The sequence below is a fragment of the Parasteatoda tepidariorum genome, chromosome 4, assembly GCF_982258835.1.
Source record: "Parasteatoda tepidariorum strain Cologne lab strain chromosome 4, Ptep-v5.0, whole genome shotgun sequence".
NCBI lineage: Eukaryota > Metazoa > Arthropoda > Arachnida > Araneae > Theridiidae > Parasteatoda > Parasteatoda tepidariorum.
The window spans coordinates 2,212,532-2,222,669 of record NC_141758.1 but is presented as its reverse complement, the minus strand read 5'-3'; positions in this window follow the sequence as shown (position 1 = coordinate 2,222,669).

The window sequence follows — 10,138 nt, the reverse complement described above, 5'->3', positions numbered from 1 at the left end:
ATAGTGTATTACTATTTGAATGAATATTAAAAGAACTTTTTTTCATCTCTACTTATGAATATTTTAACAGTAAATTAAATGTCAGATAGGGAAATGGTCATGCTCCAAAATCCTTTTCAAGTTCTAATATTTTTTTTCTCAAAAGTAGGCTTTAGTTTACTGACATATGTATAAACTCAAATGTTGAAGGATTATGTAATAAGTACCAAATATACTAATATAGGTATAAAATATTATGTTGATATATTTGGTGATTATTGAAAAAGTACCAATACTGAGCAGTTTTAATACCGATACTTTGGAATTAAACTTTTTATGGCCCCTCGAAAGGGATATGTACTAGAGAAAATCACTTAATAGTGGTAAATTTTAACTATCATGAATTGGCCGAGAGTAATAGCATCATGCCAAGTGGTGCTAAATACATTTTTATCTTTTTTTCTCAATGATATGAATGACAAACAACGAGCTTTACTTACTTCAATGACGTAAAGCCACCGAATATTATAACATATAATATTAAATAAGAAAATTAAATTATTTTAGCTGTCTTAATTGAAAAACTTAGTGGAAGAGTCAGGTAAGGAACATTTTCAGAACGGAAAAAGAAGTTGTATCCAAATTATTTTATATTACGAATTTATTTGAAGGTGGGACTGATAATTCTTTACTTTATTTGATTTACCACTGCCTTATTTGAAACAAAATCATGCAAGCATATTAGAAACTAATATGGATTAGTTATATTAAGATAAAAGTGAAAGCAAGAACAGTTCTGATGCAACCACTTTTCGTTATTTTCTTTAATTCATTAATATCCCTAAAAATGTCGTTCACCTGGTTCTTCCATCAAGCTCTTTAATTGTGCTGTGTTTCTCAGTACTGATTTATTGATTGTTCTATTTACCCCTTGCGGAGAACGGGTATTCAGCTAGTTGTATTTATAAAAACATTTGCTGACTTCAAACATACGTTATTTAATAAATAGCCAAAAATTTATGGTTTTCTTCATGATTTGGTGGAAAAACATTTTCGAGAAAAACAAGAACTAAAAGAAAAAAACACAAAAAATGTTATATCGTAGTCATTGAATACTAAATGTAATATTTCTGAATACTAAATGTAACATTTTGTATTATTTACGCGAAGGTAAACGCGTAATGTAGACAACAACTTCAAATAGTTAAGCATGTGATATCAAGTTTATAAATGTCGTTTGTGTTCAAGGATTGACAATTTTGTGAACGGAATTTATAATTTGTCAAATGAATTTACACTTTCCCTAAAGAAATAATTATTTTTTACTTACGAAATTCACCTTGTGTTCATAGACCATACATTTCTTAATCATATCTGATTTTTCCAAAGTAATTTCGCTTTTATTATACTAAAAATCTATTTTATAAACGAATAACTTTTGTAAAATTAAAAAAAGTTTTTGCTAAAATATTTATGGAATGCAAGTTATTAAATAAAAAAAAACATGCAACCCATCTATCCTTCTTTCCCTTGAATTTGTAAAAATACAGCGGCTATTAAAATCTGATTTCAAAGTAAAATAATCCATTATCATCCTCCAAATACTTGAGAAATGTTGTCATTAAGAATGTCTGAATAAAAGGAACACTTAATAATAATTTGTATCCAATTTTATGACGTAAATTTTTTTCCCCTGTATAATATGCTTTTTCTTTTATCAATGCTCAAACGAACAGCTCAATCACATCTGAATTTGATGTTCAAACGATACACTGAGGCAATCCATAGACAAGTTGGTGAGTTTTAAGTGAAAGTGTCTCGAAGGGTATAGTATCCAGATTATGTGACATTCATTCCGAAGGGCAGATGTTACCGAGAGGGGGGTCATGTCACAGTCCTACCAAGGGTCACAAACAGAGAATCAATATGAATCGATGCCTCAAGGAGATATGGAATGACAATTGTACAGAACAGCATTAAATGCCGTCACGTGAGAAGCTCTTGAAGTGCTCTTAGTAAATTGTTTGACTTGGAGTCAGGTTCTCGACTCTAGTACGCTGATGTCGTGCACTGCATTTATGATCAGAAATTCAAATACATTTATAAACATTCATTTCAATACTTGTGCTGAATTGGGTCATATGGTTAACTGTCGTACATATTTAGGCTGTTAGATTTTAAAGAAAATAACAATATGTTTCAATCTATGTTCAATCTAAAGGCTTATGTTTCTATCTTTATTCCAATGATTGCTGTGGGTCGATAATAGTAGTAAAACAGTTTAAGAATATTTTTTTAAAAATTTTTTTGTGCTCTCTTTTTAATCAGAAAACAAAGATGGTATGTATTTTTTTTAAATTTACGATTACCATGAGCTATGAAAATACCGATAAACAAATTTCGTTTATCTATTACGCTGATTAAAAGTTAAAAATAAATAATGGATAAGTTTCTAAACAATTTTTTCTTAAGAACCTACGATTCATAAATTGTCATTTTAAAACAGTTTAATTTTGATTCTCGCTATAAATCTGAAAATAACGATATAACAGTGACTTTTTTTGCGATTGGAGTTGATCAGAAAAAAAAAAATTAACACAATTCCTATTCTTTAATTTTCTCAGGAATAGCCCATAAAAGGTCGGCATCAAAAATCATTCCGTATATGTAATCTGACCGGCGTTCCCCCCCCCCAAAAAAAATCAAATAACTGGCTTTAAAATTTTTATTCGGATATTTCTATGCGGATCTAATTTAATTTAACATTCTGAGAACAGAAGAAATTCTTTAACAAGAATAATTATTTAAAATATTTGGAAAGGTGAAAAGTTATCGAATGTTTCTTTTTTAAAAAAATTTGCTATCAGAGTTTTAATTTGAGAACGCTGGTCAGCTTAAATGACAAATAATATATGAAAAAGGAAAAAAGTGGCAGTTCATATTTACTTATACCAAATGAATTTTTCATGATAACATTTTAAAAAAGCACTATATATTTACTTCTCATATGAATATAATTAATTACAAATATTGCAAACTATATTACTATTAATACATTATGGTAGACAGAAATATTGTTTTTCTGTAATTATTAATATATTATTGGGTAGACCGGAAAATAATGTCGTTTCGGTGAATTTGATATTTGTTATAAAGATTTTATTTTTAATCAATAATGTATTCAACCTCTTTAGCAACAACCTTTCAATGCCGGATCGGAAAGGAATCGAAATGGATTGAAAAAAATGTAAATTGGTTTTTAAGACTAACGAATATTTATTGCTCCGAAATGACATTACTTTTCAGTTCCCCTGATACTAATATAGATTAAGCATATATTACTGTTAATATATTATGGTCGGCAGGAATATTGTGTTCCTGTAATTATGAAGATATCATTTTATTCTTTTCTTTATTAAAAAGCATAGTACTTTTATGCTACTAAGGTTAGGTACTAATCGATTAATTAGAAAATAATGGTGGGACAGTTTAGAAAACGATTGCTTCTCTAGAGGGATGAATGTCAGTCAAAAAATAACGATTGAACAGTTTCAGAACAGATTAATATTTCAGCTTGCTGTTAATCTGAAAATACACAAAATTCTACTTTCTTATGATAACTATCATCTATGTGGAAAAAATCGACAAATTTATTGCATTTTTCCTTTATACGCTCTCTGTTCATTGGAAGTATGGAACTATTACGAAAACATTTACACACCTATAATCTTCTACCGTTACGAAAATAGCAATAGAGCAGTTTCAGTCCACTTACTTTAGTCAACAAATAAAGCAACGAAACAGTTTTTCGAAAGTAGTTTTTCAAGGTGTGTTAAGGGTAAGAAAATAATAACTGTTCTTTTCTAAACGATTATGCCTCGATGCTTCTTGTTTATAAGCAAAGTTATTACTTGATTTTAGATTAGAATTTTTGCTTTTTGTCTTAACGTATTGCGTCACCACTATTGCAGCATTGACTCAAACAGTTTTCTATTTAAATTTTTCGCTATAACTCAATAAAATATGACTGCTATAACAAAACCCTGTTATAACTCTTGGAAAGTAAATAGACTGTAGAAAAATTAAATTATAAGTGATAATATAATTCACGAAATAGAACGGCGTTTCGTGGTTAATGTCACGACACACCGGTGTGGCTGCTCAAGAACAACTTTCCATTTTGTCTTATCTGATGATGCACTTTTTTTAAGGTATTTCGGGATAAGATCTTGCTCAAAGCAATCAATGTTTCAGTTTTCCTCAAGTTCCTACACTATATTGTTTAGCCGTGGTACATTTTTTTTTTCTATCCTAACGAGGTGTCCCTCTCACTTTAATCTTCATATTTTAAATGAATTTCATAATATTCGTTATACCTCTTATAAAGTTGTGAATTGCGAAAGAGACCGTTGAAATCTAACTCTATAAACAAATCTAATGATGGTGTCACAATTTTCTATTGTTATCCACGCATTTTTATTGGCAGGAAAATCCCGTGGTAGAATCCTTAATTTCCATATTGTTTTGGTTGTCATCAGCATAATATTAATAAAAGGCATAAAGTTATTGTTTTTCTATAAATTTTTTTTATCCCTAATGTAAAGTCGTGTTCCTGTACTGCAATTGTTACACTTTTAGTTCAAGAATTTAAAACTAAGAGAATTGTTTTATGTATTATTATTATTACCATATAATTCTGCTCTTGATTTTAAGATAAAGTTATTTAGAAAGGTGGTCTGATCATTTTACAATTATTATTTTTGCGCCAATAACATTAATATACTGTTATAAATGACAGTTGAAAAGATCTGTTAAATGATTTAGAACTTAAACGATCAGCTTCATGCACAATGTTAATATGCAAGCAAAAATAGTATTTAATATACCCGCCTGTTTGGTAAGCGAAAATATTAAATTACAGTTATGAACTCATCAAATTTGTTTGAACAATTAAATGTTATAACGATATAAATTCTATATAGAAAAATGTTTTACTTAGAAAAATGACTTATTCCCAATACATCTAACTATTTATATTACTTATAGATAATAATATTTGGATTTGGGCAGTAAAGACACAAGCAAAGAGACTTTATTTTAGTATGTTAAGTGAATACTTTTAACTTTAAGAAACAACAATTATTTCGAAGCAATCTTCGGGGTTGGTGAGCAGCAGTAAACAAGAGCATCCTAATACAAAAAAGCAGAAGAAAACAAAAAGACCTTTAAATAAAGAAGTAGCTAAATAAAATTTTCTAGAAGTAGCTAAATAAATTAAGAAGGTGTAACGATGCTAATATTTCAAATATGACTTATTAACATGGAAGCATATAATCTCTCTCTCTCTCTCTCTCTCTCTCTCTCTCTCTCTCTATATATATATATATATATATATATATATATATATATATATATATATATATATATATATATATATATATATATATATATATATATATATATATATATATATATATATATATATATATATATATATATATATATATATATATATATATATATATATATATATATATATATATATATATATATTGCAGCGTATCTACCACTACAAAATTACAACTATAATTCACTAGTATATAAGACATGTTAACTCGACTCTATGTCGGGGTACCTTTTCATAGATGACGGTTGACATTTTCGATAACTCACCCCACATTGGTGACCCGGACGTGGTGTGAACGCGCTTACCTTGGCAGTACCACCCACTTCGATATGAATACGCCTACATCGACAGTAACGTCTACTTCATTGGATGGTCCACATTGAATTGTTGACTTGCTACTTGTGACTGCGACATTACCCACCACTGTTGCTACTCAGTCTCGATTCAACGCAACGTCGGCCTGCATACACTCGACTGCTAAAGGCAACACAGGAGCGACTACGACCGTGAAGTTAATACACCTCTCACATTCAGCACTCAAAAAGTACGGTGATCTTAAAACAGCTCTCCCGGCTTCGCACAAAAACAGCAATGATTCAACTAGTGGTATCCATTCATCGAATTCTATCACAGATATAATTCTGGTGGGGGAGTACTGTAGCGTATCTGCCACTACAAAATTATAACTATAATTCACTAGTATATAAGACATGTTAACTCGACTCTATGTCAGGGTACCTCTTCATAGATGACGGTTGACATTGTCGATAACTCCCCCCACAATATAAATGAATGTCTGTGTGTCCTTTATAGACTCCTAAACCATCCAACCGCAAGTTATGAAATTTGGCATACGGATAGTTTCAAGCACGAAGAAGGTCACTGTCAACATTAGAACATTCTACGACAAATCGTTCTAATAGGATGAGCGAAAAACAAACTGGAATTTTCTGATTGGTTAAGCGTTAGTCACAGTTTTAAATTTAACGAATCAATTTTCACATATTTTAAAGACACATCAGTGATAATTGTTAGCTTATAACTCTAGTTTATCAAAAAACAGTTCATTGCACGTATTTAAATAATTAATTATTTTATATTCACTATGTCAGATGAATTCAATGAACATGGTAGCATGCGTGATCTATGTCACCAAATTTATAGTTTGCCTAATACCACGCGTTTTTATTTTATTTACATTAATTCTTTTAAACGTGTTTCTAAAAAATTACTTATTTAAAACCAACGGTAATGGACTGGAAAAAAAATATTTATGTAATCAAAAGCAAAAATTAACGGGAAAGTGGTACTAAATCGTTTAGGAGAAATATAAGAAATTGGAGCCAATGGGGCTTAATTACTCCAATCATGATTAATTACTTAGGGTAATATATGCTCATTGAAATAAAATAATAAGCAATATACTCGAAAACAAAATAAATGGAGTAAAGGTATTTAAGAACAGTAAGAAATTGACATACTGTCATTTATGACAATGATGCTTAATTAATGTTGGTAAGGTGTATTAATTGAAATAAAGAAATGTAAAATCTGAGCTAAGAAGCAAAAATAAGTAGAAAAGATGCTTATTCGCGTTTTGAGTAACGGTAAAAAAATCAGCACATTATTATTGACACTAATACTCAATTAATTATTTTATTACCAATTTATTAGAAAGAGGGACAAATATCTCTTTGTTTTTATTTAATTACCCCCGCCTAATTTGAAATAAAAATCATGCAAGCATACTGAAAACTGATGTAATTAGTTATGTTAAGATTTGAGTGAATGCAAAAACAGCTCTGTAGCATTAAATATACCCGTATTGATACAACCACTTTTTATTTTATTTTCTCTGATTCATTAATTCCCCTAAAAATTTCACTATCCTGTTCCTTCCACCAAGTTCTTTAATTGAAATCGGTTTATGATTTTCAGTTTTGAGCATGTTTCTCAATACTCATTTATAGATTTTTTAAATTTTTTTTTTTTACTCTCCCCGTGCGACGAACGGGTATTCAGCTAGTGTAAAATAAAATATAATAAGTAAAGTAAACATAAAAAGTATCCATTTTTCCATTTTTTCTTTAAAAAAAAAACTTAAATTGAGAACAATATTGTTTGTAAATTGCATTCAAATTTAAGGCTTGAAAAGTAGAGAGGCATGGAATATAAGAGGCTTTCATTTAGGAATATAAATTGGAGAATCGTGCTTAAGTTGTTCCCAGAAGGGGATGAGATATCATTAAGGGATTATGAATGACATTAAGAATTAATTTGCCCCGCAGTCTCAAAAGAGGTAATCTATTTACATAGCCGCCTTTATGAAAACCTCTTCCCTGAATGTAAAATTGTTTCCTTTCCCCGCATTCATCATTTATCAAATTAGACGTCCAGTAATGAAGTGTTGCCACCGATGTCTTAAAATTCTCTGCCCAAGACTACGCAAATAGGAACCCGAAACGTGGTAAATGAATCGTGTAAGAAAGAGAAAGGTAAAAAAAAACTTCATTATTTACAATTTTTACCATCATCCGTCTCATCTTGTTTGCTTTTGGGGTATTTATCCATATTAAAATTGAAAATTATGCGATACTCCTGATGGGTTATGACAGCTCATTGTAAATGACACCCAGTCGGTGAGCTTTTTATTATGGACACTGATCAAATGGAGTGACTAAGAAAATGGACACATCTCAAAATAGGTGTTTAAGAAGGTGGAAACAGGGAAAAATGCTTATTTTCCTTGTTCAATTTAAACTTAACGACGAAAGAAAGGAATTTCATACTTACTTTTCGTTCAAGTACAATCATGACGTAGCGAAAGTTCGGGGATCGGGTATATTATACAGATAGGACTTTTTAGGCATCTCTTCGAATTCGGCACATTGCATGATAGAGTAGTTTTAAAAACTTGCCAATTCGTTCAGCGTCAATTTCATAGTACATATTTATAGAACCTGTGATACAGCCTCGTCAAAAGAACTGATGACTTTTAATAATAAAAAGAGACACTTTTGGAAAAATGCACAATGGGATTTTAGAAAATGAAAAACATCACATTTCGAATTTATTTGATAAATTAGTTTATTCTTAAAAAAGAAAAAAAAAAGCTTCTCATAAGAGAAGTTTAAAAAACAGAATCTAATACTATTTTCTCATTTCGAGTCGGAATTGTTGTAACAGATTCATTCCTAGCTTTCTCATTGGTTGTGATGCAAGCAGATCCCCTGACAATGTTATTTATACGATAAATCAAATGCAATGGCGGTTGAAGTTAGTTTTGAATCGGACCATTCACTGACTTCTGAAAAAGGAAACTAAATAGATATTGCACGAAAGTTATTCAAAATTTTTTTAAAAATCTTTTTTAAACCTTTATGAAATTTTATCAATGAACAGGACTGAAAAATCCTGAAGAATTAATTCTTGAAATTAAAAAAAGACTTTTATAGGCTTTGTCTTGAATGAGATATACTTTAATACTTACACTTTCAGAAAATCTGTTTGATTTAATGGAACCATAATATTGATACTTCGAACCATACCATCTTGCCAAAAATTCAGCAACCTAAATGACGTGTTAAGTTCAACCATGTTTTAGTTCAAGTTGGACTTATAGTATCGTGTAATCAAGTTCAAAAGACATGATAACATAATTTAATTTGAAATAGTTATAAATTACAGAATATTCGAACTATATCATAGTTTGGAAGCATTCAGAAATTTCCGATAATGTAGAGAACAGTCATTCGAGAAATCTGATATTTGACAAACGATCGAGAAATCTGATGATAGACAACAAAACTGCATGTGAAGTGCGCGCTAGTTAAAGACCCTGGGCACTTTTAATACGTTACGCAGAAATTAGTTATTATCATAGTCATATTAATGAACTTAATACATAACGCGCTTGCGTAACAATTGCTTAAAACTATTACGGGTGTAGCACACCCGTGCATAAAAGGAAAGAAGAGAGTCACAAATGCAAATTTTTCTCATTTTCAAACTTCGCAATATGCAAGTTTTGAGTTTGACGTCGAAGACGCTGCTTTAACAGCCGCGAATTTGATTTTGCTTTCAACTTAATGTAAGACAAAGAGGAAAGGAATGGTCAACATTCATTAAGCGCGTTGTATCGATGAGTGCGATGTCTCAACGAAGTCATTTAACCGAATCAGAAGCTTGGAGAGTTGTCGGCCAATTAGAAGGTGGTCAAACACAAGCGGAAGTCACAGAAACCATTGGAGTTTCACTTAATGGGATTTCCAGGATCTTGAATCGTTTTTTAGAAAGTGGAAATGCAGGCCGGAGATCGGGTCAAGGGCTTAGACGTGCAACAACGTTCAACGAAGACCATTATTTAACGTTAACGACTCGGAGACACCGAAATATGAATGCCACTTCTCTTCAATCTAATCCTCGCTCGGATACTGGCACCACAGTTTCGACTCAAGCTGTCTGAAACCACCTTCACGTTGTAGGTCTGTATGCTCGCTGACCAATAGTGTGTGCCGCGTTAACAGCAAGGCACTGTCGCGCCTGCAGGAAGTCAGGAACAGAGCACATAAACTGGATGAGAAGTGAATGGTGCAATATTCTTTTCTCTGACGCGTCCCGTTTTTTTTGTTCATCCTGATAATAAGCGTATTTTCATCTAGAGTGAACGTGGCGATCGTAACAATTCGTGAATGAAAGTGTAAGATTTGGCTGTGGAGGAGTGATGGCCTATGTTGGCATCTCCATTTTTTT